Below are 16,240 nucleotides of genomic sequence, written 5' to 3'. Positions count from 1 at the left end.
GCGTGGCTGTCTGCTGGGGGCGGGGGGGGGGGGGGTGCCGTGGGAGACCAGAAAGCCTAAAGGCGCCCAACAGATGAAACGACCCGACGAACGATGGACGTCTTAGAAGTTGTGGCCACTAGGACACCGTGCAGTCTAGGGGAGAGGGCGGGCCTTCGTTTGAGGCCGACTTTGCTCACCGTGAGCTAAATGGAGGTGAGGGGAGGACGGTAGCGGCCAAGCCCGAGGCGAAGGTATCGCTTCTCGGCCTTTTGGCTAAGATCAAGTGTAGTATCTGTTCTTATCAGTTTAATATCTGATACGTCCTCTATCCGAGGACAATATATTAAATGGATTTTTGGAGCAGGGAGTTGGAATAGGAGCTTGCTCCGTCCACTCCACGCATCGACCTGGTATTGCAGTACTTCCAGGAACGGTGCACCCCCTACGGGGAATAATCTGTGTTATCACAAAGACAGGCTGTCTGGGAGACGAGCTGGGAAGTCAGGCTTGTAGTTCCCGCCGGCGCATGCTGCTGTTAAAGATACATCTTTTTGTCTCACTGGTACTCGCGGTTGCGGGGGCATGTGTGTCACGGTCCCGTTTACGGTGCAGGTTTGCTACTTCTTCTGGCTGCCGGGCCGTTACAGCGCACCCATGTGGGCGGCCCAGCCCGGTATAGGTTGGGTGCTCCCAAACCAGGGCTCGGACCGCTGGCCCTTACGTGGCTCGGGGCATCCTGAGCCACTGGACAGCCAGGGAAAAGGGCCTCTTGCCTTTTTTCCTCTTTTTTTCTTTCTCTTCCTCTTCCCTGGTTTCTTTCGACATCTCACAGGCTGTTCCCGGTTGAGTGTTTCTGGAGGAAGCTTTTTGTGCGGGACTCAAGCAAGTGCTCATAAATGTCGCCGGGTGAAGTGGGCTTGATGCTTGATCCTCGGACCGACTGGGGTCCGGGAAGCCAAGTGGACAGTCGCGTGCGGGGGGCGTCATTCACCGCTTCACCTCTCTGCGTCACGTTGAAAAGAAAGGAGGATGGCCGCCACAGCCCAGGAGATGGCGCCAGACACAAAAGCCGAAGCCCAGGGAGCGAAGGTCTGTCCGGTCCTTAGACCTGAGCCACGTCGGCCAGCTCTAGTTGAACCAGTACAGACAGAGCCGAGAAGGGCACGTCCCGAAGGGACACTGGGACCGGACCTGCCCAGCCCAGCCCGAGCGAGCACCAGCCGGATGCACGTGCTCAGCTCCCAGCGCGACGGGTGCCGAGCCTTCGGCTTTGTCCGTGCCCAGCTCCAGGGGGATTGATAGCAGTCACGGTGCCCAGGCAGGCCCGCGGACCAGCCACCATGGGTGCGCGGAGGAAGAAGGTCGGGGCTCCACCACACAGGAAGGCCTTGAGTAAGGTCGTAGGCGGTGAAGTAGGTGGCAGTGGCCGACAGTCATCAACAAAGATGGCTGGGAGGCCATGCCACAGGGTCCCGGTGCCCTCGTGCCGCACCATCTTCACAAGGCCATCTTCGGTGACAGTGGAGCGAGTGGGGTCCGGAAAGCAGGTGGCGCAGAGGGGCTTTGGGGTTTCCCTGGTGGCTCGGCGGTAAAGAGTCCACCTGCAGTGCAGGAGACCCAGGAGAGGCGGGCTCAATCCCTGGGTCGGGAAGATAGCTCCATCCATCCCCGGGAGGAGGGCATGGCAACCCACTCCAGTATTCTTTTTGCCTGGAGAATCCCATGGACCGAGGAGCCTGGCGGGCTACGGTCGCAAGGAGTCGCACACGGACTCAAGCGCCTTCGCCCGCCCGCAGAGGGGCTCCAGGACCCCACTACTGTCCAGGAGGCACTTATTTCCCTGTGGATGGGCGAGAGGAGGGCACTTCGGCGTCGGAGATGCTTCGGAGTCTGGAGGGGGAGGCATCAAGTCACTGCGCACCAAGGGGCGCTGAGACTGCAAGCATAGTATCTTCACCATGGGAAGGGGTCGAGGGGGGGGGGGGGTTGTCATGAAGAGGAAGGTGACCACAGCCCCGGCTCCGCATGTCACCATTTGTTGGAGGGGACCGATGCCCCCAGGTTGCCTGGCCGGCCATCTTGTATAGCTCCGGTTCTGGCTCTAGGCCGGCGCTGGCGCGGCGCAGGCTACCGGGGACGGAGGGCTCGCTAGACATCAAGACCGACTCTAGCTTGTATTTTTGAAATCGGTTTCGACGGTACAAGTGGAGAGAAACTTTAGAGCGAGCGGATGCGCTTCTTGTTTTTCTCCTGCCTCAGGATCAGCCCAACCCCCGGCCCTCCCCTCGCCTCTTGTTTTTGACAGAATATACCTTTAGTTCTGCACATACAAGCCCTTCCCCCCTCTTTTCTGGGAGAAATACATTTTCAGGGCGTGGACTGCGAAACGGCATACATTGCAAAGACAGAAACAAAGAAGGTCACACAGTCTTTGCATTTTCAGCTGTTGAGATACTATTTTTGAGCGTTGAGGTTACTTCCAGCGGAGAAACCAGAGCTATTATTAATCAGCCAGAATGCTACAGTGATTGAATACATGGCCCTTTCTCCTTCAGCACGTTCTCTGTTCTGTTAAGTCACCTGAAGGTCCTTCCATGTTGTATCTCTATTTGAAATGTCTGTCATACATGGAGTCCGTTCTGACCGGCTGTTCCATTTTGGTGAACAGCCAGCGCGCTCTTTTTAGTCTGTCAGCTGCACCGATTTCTTCATTTTGAGGGGTTGGAGTCTTTCTAAACCCAGAAAATCTAGCTGTCTTTCACTTAGCGAAAGCACACGAGGTGGTATTTTTAGTGCCAGAGGTGTGTTTTTTTTTTTTTTTTTCTGGGAAGCCCTCAGTGTATGCCCAGTACCTAAAACAGTACTTGGAGCAGAGTGAATAAATATTGAATCGATAAGTATTTACTGAATGAATGAATGCTTGGGGCTACCCTTTTCTCTGAGGATAGTTAAGAGGCTTTTGCTTTCCAGGATCTAGGCTCTTAAGAACCAAAAATCTGTATCATCCTAAAGGAAGAGGTTGAAGGAGTTTAAAGAAGAAGGCCGAGTTCCTAGAACCAGAAATTTACTTAATGGCTGTATAACACGAAACAACACACTGGTGGCAGGTAAGCAATCCATTGGCTTCTGCCAGAATGTGAGCTGGGGAACAGAGAGAGGATTGGCCAGTTAGAAGTGAGGAGAGGGCAGTGCAAACATGCAGAGAAATATGTGTCATGAGAGATAGAAATATGAGCTCCATGAGCCAGGCACAGCAATATCTTGGAAGGCGGCATCCACTCCTAATGGCCTCTCGTGTCCCAGTCCACTCAGACTCTCACACTGAGCCTTTTCTTCCCTGTGGCTCATTTTTTTTTTTTTTTAAAGCTTGTTTATTTGGTTATGCTGGGTCTTAGTTGCAGCATGCAGGATCTAATAATGGTTCCCTGACCAGGGATCAAACCCAGGCTCCCTGCATTGGGAGAACAGACTGTTACCCACTGGACCAGAAAAGAAGTCCCTTTCCTGTGGCTCTTGAATGAATAAAATATTGACTAAGCAAGGTTGTGGCAGGAGGGAGACTCCAGTGTGCAGGGACCAGTGGGCCTCTGGTTGATGTAGCTGGTGCCAGAGGTTTTGAAGGGAGTTGACTGTATAAGGTCAAGATCGGTTGGCCCTGAAAATGGAATGTCTTACTTCCTGCTACAATAATTCTCTCAGGAACACGAGCACTTCACGTAATCACACGAGCATTTAAACCTCCCTCTTGGAATCCTTGTTCCAGGTCAGTATTTGGTGGTGCTCCCTTTCATTTTCCCCAGGACCCTCATTCGCTAGTTAATACCTTCCGCGTATTCCTTTTCATACTGAGGAATTCGACTAGCTTCCGCCATCTCAGCAGTGGGAGAAGGAAATGCTCTCTCCCTCACTAAATGTATACCAACTACTGCTTGCTTTCGGGCATGACCTGTAAATCCTTTGAGTTGCTTCCAGATGCATGTGCTGCACTTAAGAGCCACTTTTGTGCCCCTGAGCCCTCGCTGGAGGGTCTGCGGCTAAGGGCCTCAGCCGAACCGAACGTCCCTCCCCCTCCTCCTCCTCCAAGCTTGTCGATGGAGTGTCACTAAACTGCGGGCTCCTTCAAAAATGCCTGTAGTAAGAACAAGTTACTGAACACAGGCTCCTTCAAAAAAGAAAGCTGCTGCGGCCACACTTCGGGGTCTTACTTATATAGTCTCGGGCCAAAAGTGCAAATGCATACCTGTAAAAGAGAGCAGACTCCTTACGGGACCGCTGGTGGTAGAAACACTTTGCTGCGAACGCTTATCTATGTAAGGCCGCGTTTCTCCCGGAAGCCTCCCAGCGAAGAGTCTCCCGTCTCTCATGCAGCAATAAAACAACGAGGAGAAGGCGAAAAAAACGACATACCCTCTGAAAGCCCAACCGGGCACAGAACGCTCGCCTCTAAAGACTAACAAACCAAAGCGGGAAAACGCTCCACAACACAAGGAGTAAAGAAAAAACCGCCCAAGCGCAAAAAGCCATAAAAATTTACACAAGCGAAGCAAACGAAAGGGCAGCAAGCTGCTGCACTTCCTCATCCCACTGTTACTTGAGGCTCTCAACCCTTACGACAGACTATCTGCTCTTTTCGTACCAAAATTGATTTCCCCCGAGGGGGGTGCACCGTTCCCGGAAGTACTGCAATACCAGGTCGATGCGTGGAGTGGACGGAGCAAGCTCCTATTCCAACTCCCTGCTCCAAAAATCCATTTAATATATTGTCCTCGGATAGAGGACGTATCAGATATTAAACTGATAAGAACAGATACTACACTTGATCTTAGCCAAAAGGCCGAGAAGCGATACCGGTTGCCTCCGCCTGGCCGCAGCCGCCCTCGCTCCATCCCCATTCAACCCACGGTGAGCGCCCTGAACCACACTCCTTGTCTGATTCCTTTTGCGTCGTTGACAGTGCTGTCAGCGGACTCCTGTGCAGGCCTTTTTGTCCTCTACCTTTGAAAGGACAAGTTCTAGGTCCTTAATTGCTCCGCCATTCCCGCGCCGAACAGCCATTTCTCATCTGCATGCTCCGCCTTCTGCCGCCCGAGGGGGCGGGGCTACCGCGGGCGGACTCCACCCTCCGGACCGCCTCCTCGCGCCCGGAGCCCGCCTCCCGACCCAGGGGCGGCTGCCGGAGACCGCGGGGGAAGCGCTGACACGGAAGCAGCTCTCACGGACCGAGCCCCAGAAATCAAGAACTCGCTTTTGTCGCTCATTCCCCGGCTCGCGCTGCACTCGCAACCATTGCCTCCTACACGCTGAGCTAGTGCCCGACACCCGTCACGGTTACCGCGGCTCTAACGGCCAGCACCACACCCCCTCGCCCCTCCTTGCTCCCGGCCGCTCTGCTCGCGTCCGTGTTCTCCCGCCCGTCTTCTGCCCCACAGTTCGGGTCCCCTGGGGCGGCGGGGTGGGGGTGGGGGTGGGGGTGGGGGGTGGGGGATTCGTCCTGACAAGGGATGTCCTGGGGGACAGTCGTTGGAATCGAACAGTGCCCGTCGCGATCACTTGGCAGCTCCGTTTCTCAGTGCGTGATGCGCTCCCGCGGAATTTGCTCCAGTCGGGGTGCACGGACTGAAGGGTCTGCGAAGGGCGCCCGGCCCCGGGGCACAGCGCTCTGCGGAGGCCGCTCGGGTGCCCCTTGTGCCCTCACGGCGGTGCGGGGCCGTGGCGGTCCCGGCCACCCTCGCCGCAACGGAGCCCTGAAGCTCGGGAGATCAGGGACGGTGACTGGAAGAGCAGGGCAAGCGTTCTCCGGCAGCGCCTCGTCCCCCAGCCTCGCCAACAACCCCGCGTGGCATCAGCCTTGGGAATGCTTTTTCGGTGGAGGGTGGGGAAAGCGCGAGGGGTGGATCTCTCAGGTGAAAACGGTACCTCGGCCTAGCTCGGATATGCGGTTTTCTCTCGTGGGTAAATAAAGTTGAGCGTCCCATCCTGTTTCAGAGAAGCCTTTACATTTTCTCTCTGTGAGCTTATTAGTAACCTCCCTGTCGGTGGTCTTCGACCCTCTTCCCTATTCCTGCCGGCTTTTCGGTTGGGCTTTGCTTAAAGTGATGATGATTGCATTGTTTAAAGGTTCCGTTTTTATATCGTCATATTTATCGATTTAAAAAAAGATATCTTTCACATTTTGAGTCGAAAGGACTTATGAAGTCATTTCCTAAATCTTCCTCTAGGTCTTCTTCTTCTTCTCCCTCAACATCTACGTCGTCCAGCCGGGGGGATACTTTCCCGGGGTTGGGTGGTCGTGTTCAGTCGCGCCCGACTCTTGGCGACCCCGTGGACTGTAGGCCCGCCAAGCTCCTCTGTCCATGGAATTTTCCAGGCAAGAATCCTGGAGCGGGTTGCCATTTCCTGTTCCTCCTCCAGGGCATCTTCCCCACGCGCACGAATGGAACCCGCGCCTCTTGCGTCTCCGCGTCGGCAGGCAGATTCTTGACCACCGCCCCACCTTCCTCTGGAGCACAGTGTGAATGAGCGAGTTTTCCCTTCATACCACCTGTTTGAGATGCCACCTGTAAGCCTCAACGGCGTCCCATGTGCATTTTGGAGTCATAGGCCTGGACTTGCCTTTAAAATGTAGCAGAGCTCACAGCCCTAACCACCTTTGATACTCCGAGGCCACGGGTTGACCGATCCCGTCCATGCAGACGGTGGGTGGTACACCCAATCAGACAGAGCCCGACACTGAGAGGTGACCCTTCAAGGCCAAGTAGGAATCCCTTACAGGAATGACCTTTCTCCGGAGAACGGATGCCGGTTCCGGAAGTGACGGGCACTATGGAGTGGACCGACCTTCTGCCCGACCAGGAGGCCGAGTCGAGAAGGCGCCTGCCTTTACCCCTGGGACATGGGTTTGCCTGAGAGTACACAGATGTGAGTGTCGGAGCTGGGGTCCGGGCTGGCCGCCTTCACCACCGGTTCTGACAACCGGTCATTAACCACCCGAGACTCGACCCACCAGGGCCTGTGCTGGGTCCCAGGGCCAGACACCGCTCCTGTTCCCCGGCCCCGGACGTGTCCCGCCCAGGAGCCGAATGGCCGGGACCCCACCCCCACCCCCGCCGGTGTGATGAGGAAGGGACCCTGTGTGTGCTCAGTCGCTCAGTCCCGTGCGACTCTTTGCGACCCCGTGGACGGTAGCCTGCCAGGCTCCTCTGTCCATGGAATTTTCCAGGCGAGTAACTGCAGCGCGTTGCCGTTTCGTTTCCTACTCCAGGGGATCTTCCCGACCCAGGGATCGAACCCGCGTCTCCTGCGTCTCCCGCACTGGCAGGCGGAGTCTTTGCCACTGCGCCACCTGGGAAGCTCTTGAGGGAACTGTTGGGAGGTGGACGACTGGGTGCGGCTCCCACCTGGTGTGACCTCCTCAGGGCTCCAGGCCTCTCCCGTGTGGCTCGGGGTCCCTACCCGGACACACCCAATAAGTGAGAAGGTGCGAAGAACAGACAGGAAGCCAGCCGAGTCAGGAAGGCCTTCCAGACCCGGGAGACGGCCTACGGGACAGGTTAGAGTTTCACTGGGGGCGCTGGCGGTGTGCTGGCCGGTCATGTTGACATGAGGGGGCGAACCTGGAGGCAAGAGCCTCTGGGAGGCTCTTGGCAAGAGCGTGGGCGAGAACGCAGAGGTGCAAAGCAAGGGGGCACGCTGGGGGAAGGAGGGCCGTGGCCTGCACCCCGCTGACCCGCCGAGACGCCGCGAGGGTGTGATCTGGGCCTCACAGCCGCTCCGGGGAACGCTTGCTTCTAGTGGGCTCTTTCTTACAGTCATCATCCCCCAACCCCACGTCTCTCCCCTCACAGACTCCTTCCGTATCCCAGACTGGGCCGGCTGGCTTCAGCTTCTCCGGGGGGAACCAGCACGGCCCTGCCGTGCCCCACCTCTACCCAGGCCGGAGCCCTCCTGGCTCAGATCAAGGCGCTTCTCTGACCCCTCTGTACGGTGCCCGTCAAGGCGGCTCTCCACCCCAGTTTCACGGAGGAGAAAGCAGCTGGCGGTGTGTGATGGAGAGTCTGACTCTGCCTTGAGGTTATGGCCGAGAGCTGCTAAGCCTCGCCCTTCCCTCGTCCCCTCTCACCCTGGATCCCGGCAAGCTGATGAGAAAAGTCTCCCGCCGGCCGCCCCTCTGCTCAGCACTGTCCACTTAAAAAGAAAAAAAAAAAAAAAATCCACGACCTAGAAGTTGAGACTTGCGTTTTATTCAGCGGGAATATTTAGGACTTCCAGCCCCGGGGTCAGCGTCTGAAGCGACCCTGAGAGAACCGCCAGGAGGAGGTGGGCGGTGGCGGGAGGAGCCAGGTGACACACAAGTTTTGCCACAAAGGGCAGGCGGTCTGAACGTCAAAAGGTGTTTCCTATTCTGTATATGAAAGAAAACCAGGCATCCCAAGTTAAGGAATTTAGCGCGTTTCCATTCGTGGGGAGATGCTCGAGCCTGGGCTCACGGAAATCATGCCTTTGATGCGCATCTCAGCGCTCCGGGGCCACCATCCTGTGCTTTTCACGTCCCGGGCTTCCTCGGGGCTCACCTGGAGGGAGTGGCCGCAGTGGGATGGCCGCTAGACGGCAGGTAGTCTTTCAGTCCCGAGCAGGGCTCACCGGCCCGCCCTCCCGTGGTGGCCGCGATTGCTGATGACTGCGACGTCCTTGTTTACCGATGCGGAGGGAAGTGTTCCATTTCTCACCACCATCAGAACACCGACCTGGCCTCCTTTCCTGGCTCTTAGTCTACCGCGGAGGGCCACCCCGCTCTCCCTGGGAAGCCTCATCATGTGGCTTGTCGATCTTTTCGGACCCCCTAGGTGCCTGTGTGTTGTGTCCTGGTGGTGGTGGTGGTGGTGGTGGTGGTGGTGGTGGGCGGCGGGGGGGGGGGGGGGGGGAGGGGAATCTGGCGGGGGTCCTCAGTCTACGTACGCAGGACAAATTTGGGGTAGGGGGATGGGGAGATGCGACCCGGAATTCTATGGGGCTTGCGCTCAACATTTTCCAGGACGGGGCCACAGGCCTCCCCACCAGACTGGGTGGACTCCTGTCCGTGACACAACCCTCGAATTCGGTGTTTCCTCACGCGTCCACTGTCCACCGAGTGCCCGCGGCGGGTTATACCCCAAACCGGTCTGGCGCCGTCCTACGCCGATTTGACCGGCATCCGCAGGAGCGCATCGAACCTTTTCCCTGTCACGGAAAAGTCAGTGTGTCAGAACACGTGGGCCTCTGAGCAGTGCTTCCGGAGGCACGCCGGGCAGCCGAAACGAAGCCCTCTACCTCAGCCCGGGACTCGAACCCGGCCAAACCCAGGTTGGGACTCCAATCCACGTGGCTGGGCCTCCGACCGAGCCAAAACCCACGGTACCTCGTTTCAAGAGCTGATGAAGCTCAGGTTCTCCATGTCCTATCGAAGAGAGAATTCAGTGAGAGACACAATGATAGGTAAGAAGTGGATTGATTCAGAGAGAAACACATTCCATAGGCAGAGTGTGGGCCATCACAGAGGGCGAGTGTGGCGGCCTCCAGACGTGGCATGGTGAGCTTTCATGGGCCGGGTAATTTCACAGGCTAATGAGTTGATCAGCTGATAGGCTAATCAACCCGGAATATTCATTGGAAGGGCTGATGCTGAAGCTGAAGCTGAAGCTGAAGCTCCAATGCTTTGGCCACCTGAGGCGAAGAGCTGACCCACTGGAAAAGCCCCTCCTGCTGGGAAAGATTGAAGGCAGAAGGAGAAGGGCACCACGGAGGATGAGATGGTTGGGAGGCGTCACCGACTCAAAGGACGTGAGCTTGAGCCAGCTCCGGGAGATGGTGAAGGACAGGGAAGCCTGGCGAGCTGCAGTCCGTGGGGTCACGACGGAGCGACTGGGCACCGACAGTGAGTGGGAGGATCATTCCAACTATTTGGGGGAAGGGGTGGAGGTTTCCAGGAATTGGGCCACTGCCCACTTTGTGGTCTTTTGACAGTGCCTTGGAACTGTCATGGCGCCTCTGGGTAGGTCCTTTAGCTTGCCGATTGAGAATCAAGGTCTGCTCGAAGCTGACTTCTCTGCCAGCTTAGACCCCCACGGACTGTAGCCCGCCAGGCTCCTCTGTCCGTGGGATTCTCGAGGCAAGAATACTGGAGTGGGCAGCCATTCCCTTCTCCAGGGGATCATCCCGACCCAGGGGTCGAACCCGGTCTCCTGCATTGCAGGCAGATTCTTCCTACCATCTGAGCCACCAGGGAAGCCCGTCTTAGACCCATGTGATTCTAATGAATGTCTGTTGTGTCCTCGGGCTATGCCACACTTTCAGAAGTTGTGCCCTGCCCCCTTCCCTTCTGTTTCGGAAACACCTGTGGAGCTTGGAAGTACAGCGAAGCCTCGGGCCCCTCCTGAGACAGTCCGGTCCAATTGATCTCGGGAGACCTAGGCCCGCAGTGGCTTGGAGCGGCGCTTGGGTTCCCAGCCGGAGGTTGGGGCTGGGGCGCGGCGGTGAAAGCCCCGGGTCCTAGCCGCTAGACCCGTGGTCAGTGACGAGGACCCTGGCCCTTCGGCTCTGCACAAAGGAATTCCCAGGGAGACGGAAAGTAGTGGAACAAGTGGGGCATTTATTAAGAGGAAAAGAGTACGCTATGTGTGGATAGGCACACGGGCAGACGCAGAGGGAGAGTCCCCGAGTCGCGCCCTTGTAGTGGCTTGAATTACTTTTTGAGTTTATTTTTTAAGTCTTTCGGCCACAAGGCGTGTGGGAACCATAGCTCCCCCACCAGGGATCGAACCTTCACCCTCTGCGTTGGAAGGCAAAGTCTTAACCACCGGACCACCGGGGAAGTCCCTTGAACTGCTTTTACGAGGCATTTCTCTAGGTTTCCTTTGGCCGATCATTTGGATTCATTTGGTTCACAGGCCATATTTGGTATATCTCAGGGTCCTTCCATAGGTGTGCATGCATCTCTTAGCCAAACTGGATTCTACCCAAGAGGCCTGTGGGTAGCCTAGCGTTAGTTAGCATCACTCCCCTTTGACCTCCAAGGAGCCTCTCTGGGCCTGTGTGGTCTGGGAGGTCTCCTGACTTCCAGAAAGAGAAATGTGTGGTCTGGGCGCTCGCCCAGCCCGCTCGCCCTCATTGCCCTGCCCTTGGCCTCTTGGAAGCTTTTGGTCAATAGAGAATGCATCTCCAACTGCTTTACCCTGGGATGGGGGTGGGGAGCGGCAGGTACCTCCCGCCTCACCATGGCCGGTCGGTGGTGCCTGGTGCCCGGGACCCAGGTACGATCTCAACGAGAGCCCTGGACACCACCCCACCACCACACCACACCCGCGCCCACAGTAGGTCTAGAAGGGAAAATTTTCCTTCCCTGTGAGGAAAGACCTTTGCAGGGAGGACGACATTGGCCTGTAATTTGTTTGGTCGGGCCCAGCCAGTCTCAGGGCTACCCGAAGAAACCTGAATTCAATCGCCTACGCCTACATCGGAGGGGGTGTCCAAGCTATTCTCTTGCGCGGCCACGTCGGGTGGTATTTCTACCAGAGAATGGTCACCGTCCAGCTAACTGTCGGTTGGGGTCAATGTGAGGGGCGGAGGGCGCGTGAGTGAACCAGGCATATCTAGGAAACGGTCCAGGGTAGAACCAATTCTGACTCCGTGTTGGACTTTAACCTTGGGTTTTCGTTGCTTTTGTTATTATCATCGTACACAATGGCCTGCCCCCAGAGAACCGTGCCCCTCTGCCCGACTGTTAAAAGCATCTTTGGTCGGCTCACAGGAGGGCTGATCTGACCCTACCCACCTGTGTGCACGACTCTACCAAAGAAGAGATCCGCATATCCCCCCCCCTCACCCCCCACCCCCACCCCGCAACGCTGGCCATCCCAGGAGATGCTTTTGCAAGACTGATGGCCCCTTTTAGTTTATTCCTCTCCGCCTCTCCCTCTCTCCTCGGCCTTTTTTGTACTTTGCTTCCTCATCGCTTCCCTCTCTCTGGTTCCATGAAAGAACCTGGCCTCTAGACCCCAATAAGACAGTTATTGTGAGGCATTAGTCCGCCGTCCTCTCTGGGACCAACTGGAGTCGGAACCAGAAACAAACGGCAGCCAATATATGGGAGATCTGGCAGATAACCGAGTTTCAGGAGATATGGAGGAGCTCGGGAGACAGAAGAGATGGGTGCGAGGCACGAGAGAGGAGGATGGAGCCTGATGAGACTCACCCTGATCGCTTCAGACCTGAGTGTCAGGGCTTCCAAAATCTCTGTTGCCTGTGAGTTTAGGACAGCGCCTTCTGTACAAAGCACACAGGAAAAGACCAAAAGTTCAGACAGGAACAACTCACTCCTATGGCACAATAGAAAAGACCGTTCCAGAAACCAGTCTGCAGATTAAAAAAACAAAAAACAAAAAACAAAAAAACAAGGGGCGGATGGCGGGGGTGGGGGTGGGGTGATGGTGGCGGGGGGGGGGGGGGGGAAGCTTCCTAAATGAAACCTAAAGGTTAAAGAATCAAACGATTGACTCTTTAGAAAAGACCTCACGCTGGGAAAGATCGAAGGCAGAAGGAGAAAGGGAGGCTAGAAGATGAGATAGATGGTTGGATGGCATCAGCCATACGAGTTTGAGCAAGCTCTGGGAGTTAGTGATGAACAGGGAAGTGTCGCGGTCCGGGCGCAGGTTGGAAAAGAATTTCCAGACATGAGACAAAATGAGAGGGAAATAACGTTTATTAGAATGGGAGACGCTGTTAGAACAGTGGGCCGGCTCAAGAGAGACCCGACGTTGAGCAGGAGTCCACAGTCCACTTTTATACCCAGGGTACACAGAGTGGGATAGGGGTCTTGCGGGTCACTGGGTTGGAGGGAACAGTGAGGCAAATATCTTCTCCCTATGCGGTAGGAGGGGAGACAGGTTATACTGCTCACGAGGACCTGAAATCCATTAATGGTTACAACATGGGGGAAGGAAAGGCCGATAATGGTCTGGTTTTTCTGTTCCTGCATTCCAAGAAGACTCTCGTAGGTTTTATCTGCTCTTTCGCCCTTGGGTCACCACAGGAAATAGACAGGGAAAAGCCAAGCACAACTAAGCAATTGAATCAAACTGAAAGAATCAAAAAGAAAACAAAACAAAGACAGGGGGAAAGCCACACAAACCCCACAGCCCAAGTGAAAAACACAAAAGAGAAGAGAAATCTTCCGAGGAGAAAGGCCAGAAAAGAAACAAGTCTACCATTTGGGGGTGCCGGTTTTGTCCTCAGAGAGAATGCACCATTCCTGGGAAGTGCTGCAACACAGAGCAGGCTCCGATGCCAACTGCTTGCCCCCAAAACTCCCTTAACAGTATTGTTCCCAGATAGAGGAGGTATCAGATGTTAAGCCGGTAAAGAACAGATACTACACTCGATCTCAGCCAAAAGGCGGAGAAGCAATGGTGCTCTTTCAGGTGGCAGCCACCATCCTCCCCTCCTCTCCATTCAGCTCACCATGAGCAACCTACCCGTCAGTCGTCAGTCAACATTCCTGGCTCTCTAGCCCATGTCCGCTCCAGACCAGTGAAACAACTTGTTCTCCACATTCTGGTCAATTCTCACATCTCTTCTGGCTCCCTGGCCCCCATCCTTCCCGGGACAATGACTCTCTATGTGCATGACCCACCCTCCTCCACCCTGAGGGCGCGGCCAGCATCCTCAGGCTCTGCCCATGCATCACAGGTGCCAGCTCCGGTCCGAAGGCAGGGGGACTGTGCTTGGGGTGCGGGAGCTGCAGGACAAGAACGGTCCGGGTGCTCCCGAAGCCCGAAGTGAGCCCGGGGTCGTGGCTGTGCATCCGGGGGAGCCGCGTGAGCCCCAGGCCGCCAGACACCAGACTCCTTCCCACGGTCCCGGCCAGGCTCCTTAACTGAGACCCTGGGACGGTAGCTCAGCTGGTAAAGAATCTGCCTCCAATTCAGGCGACCCCAATTCGATTCCTGGGTCGGGAAGATCCCCGGGAGAAGGGATAGGCTACCCGCTCCAGTACCGTTGGGCTTCCCTGGTGGTGAAATCTGCCTGCAGGGGATCTGTGGGAGACCTGGAGTCCATCCCTGGGTAGGGAAGATCCCCTGCAGAAGGGAACGGCTACCCACCCCAGTATTCTTGCCTGGAGAATTCCACGGACAGAGGAGCCTGGTAGACTACAGTCCATGGGATGGCAAAGAGTCGGACACGACTGAGCGACTTTCACATCACCAGGCGGGCGCTCTTGTCTTTTCTCCGGTCTCCGCAAAGCCCCTAGAGAGCTGCAGGTTCTGTGAAACTAGCACAGTCGGCCCTCCCCCTGACCGACTCTCTAGTTCTGTCAGACCTGAGGGGAAAGACCCCCCACCCCCCACCCCGGGGACTGCCCCGCAGGACAGCCACCTGGCAGTCACTGCCCTGCATTCTTTGCTATGATCACACCCACTTGGCTACTGGACACCCTAGAGACGATTGACGCTGTTATCATCCTCGTTTCACTGTCGTGATCAACGAGACCAGAGAGGCTAAGAAACTTGCCCTGGGTCACACGGCTAGCAGGCAGCTGACCTGCGGGGTTGACCACCGTGTCCCAAGACCTCGCCCGGTCCTGGAGCACAGGCCCCGCTCACTGATGGTGCCTCCGAGGGGGAAGCCACCAGAAGAGGAAGGCGACTTGGAGGGGCGCAGGGTTGCTGGCGACACACGCGCCGGTTTGCTGGCGCCAGGCCCACAAACTTATAGCGTTTCTATAAGGGTGGGTGGCACCTGGGGTCACGGCCTCACCTGACCCTGCCTCGGCTCCTGGCTCCGTGACTCCCTGCCGCCCTGGGTTTTCCCTCTCCCCTGTGGGAGGGAGAGGGTGGGACGGGGGGTGATCTGTTTCACACCTTCTCAGGGAACCCTAATAACGTGCCAGCCAGATTAGCTCGGAGGCCCCCTCTGGACATGCCTGGCAGGAGTCAGCCCTCAACTAGCAAACACTAGGGAGAAACAGTGACTTTGCCAGACACTTCTCTGAGCCGTCATCTCCTGGTGGGAATCTCGGTTCTAAGAAAACCTAACGTGGGCCCGTTTTCAGCCATCCCCCTCCCTTCTGCCACCAGAGGCGCCCCTCTGTGCCCCAAGATGGTTTTGAGTTTGTGAGTATCTAGCACCAGACAGACATGTCATATACAAATACACACACACACACACACACGTAAATATGGACACGCTTTTTTAACTCCGCTTACCCACAACCCCACTTGCTCCAGGCCTTATCCCTCTCCGCCCTCCACCCCAACCCTCCTCTCACACCCCGCTTAGCCGAAACTGTTCCTATTGTTCAGTGCCAAGTCGTGTCAACTCTTCCTTGACCCCATGGACTGCAGCACACCAGGGTTCTCTGTCCCTCACCATCTCCCAGAGATTTTCCAAGGTCATGTCCAGTGAATCGGTGATGCCACCCTACCCTCTCATCCTCTGTCACCCTCTACTCCTTCTGCCTTCAATCTCTCCCAGCATCAGGATCTTTTCCAAGGAGTCAGCTCTTCGCATCGGGTGGCCATAGTATCGGAGCTTCAGCTTCAGCACCAGTCCTTCCAAGGAGAATTCAGGGTTGACTTCCTTTAAGGTGGACTGGTTTGATCTCCTTGCAGTCCAAGGGACGCTCAGGAGTCTTCTCCTGCACCACAGTTCCAGAGCATCAGTTCTTCGGCCTCTGCCTTCTTTATGGTCCAGCTCTCACACCCGTACATGACTACTGGAAAGACCACAGCCTTGATTGTACGGGCTTCTGTTGACCAAGTGATGCCTTTGCTTTTTAACACACTGTCTAGGTTTGTCACAGCTTTCCTGCCAAGAAGCAATCGTCTTCTGATTTCCTGGCTGCAGTCACCATCCTCGGTGATTTCAGAGCCCAAGAAGAGGAAATCTGTCACTGTTTCCACATTTTCCCTTTCTATTTGCCAGGAAGTGATGGGACCAGATGTCATGATCTTAGTGTTGTTTTCTTTCGTTCTTTCTTTTTTAACACTGAGGTGTTTTTCTTCCAAATTATTTATGGTTTACTTTTGGCTGCACTGGGTCCTTGTTGACACATGCAGGCCTTCTCTAGTTGCGAGCGCGGGCTACTCTCTACTTGTGGCTTATGGGCTCTAGAGTGCGGGCTCAGTAGTTGTGCCGCAGGGGCTTCGTTGCCCCGTGGCCTGTGGCATCTTCCTGGACCAGGGATTGAACACATGTCCCCTGCATTGGCAAGCAGATTCTTAACCGC

At 56.0% G+C, this 16,240-nt stretch overlaps 1 long non-coding RNA gene, 3 other non-coding genes and 1 pseudogene across 4 annotated transcripts; 2 read left to right on the top strand and 3 right to left on the bottom strand.

Moving 5' to 3' along the window:
- The first annotated feature begins 235 nt into the window (after positions 1 to 235).
- On the top strand, positions 236 to 426 carry LOC147351515 (U2 spliceosomal RNA). The gene has a single exon (XR_015148432.1). It is a non-coding gene; the product is annotated as a U2 spliceosomal RNA (small nuclear RNA).
- A 404-nt stretch (positions 427 to 830) lies between these two features.
- LOC147351514 (mitochondrial glutathione transporter SLC25A39 pseudogene) lies at positions 831 to 1,782 on the bottom strand (annotated as a pseudogene).
- Positions 1,783 to 4,637: 2,855 nt separating this feature from the next.
- On the bottom strand, positions 4,638 to 4,828 carry LOC147351513 (U2 spliceosomal RNA). The gene has a single exon (XR_015148439.1). It is a non-coding gene; the product is annotated as a U2 spliceosomal RNA (small nuclear RNA).
- Positions 4,829 to 7,243: 2,415 nt separating this feature from the next.
- LOC147351512 (uncharacterized) lies at positions 7,244 to 8,205 on the top strand. Its single transcript, XR_015147562.1, has 2 exons — positions 7,244 to 7,531; positions 7,827 to 8,205. It is a non-coding gene; the product is annotated as an uncharacterized LOC147351512 (long non-coding RNA).
- Positions 8,206 to 13,230: 5,025 nt separating this feature from the next.
- LOC147351511 (U2 spliceosomal RNA) lies at positions 13,231 to 13,420 on the bottom strand. Its single transcript, XR_015148451.1, has one exon. It is a non-coding gene; the product is annotated as a U2 spliceosomal RNA (small nuclear RNA).
- Between the last annotated feature and the right edge of the window lie 2,820 nt (positions 13,421 to 16,240).

This window comes from Bos grunniens, chromosome 19 (assembly GCF_055505025.1).
Source record: "Bos grunniens cultivar Pamir isolate PY7600 chromosome 19, Bosgru_T2T1.0, whole genome shotgun sequence".
Lineage (NCBI taxonomy): Eukaryota > Metazoa > Chordata > Mammalia > Artiodactyla > Bovidae > Bos > Bos grunniens.
Note: the sequence above shows the minus strand (reverse complement) of the source record. Positions and strands in the feature narration are given on the sequence as shown.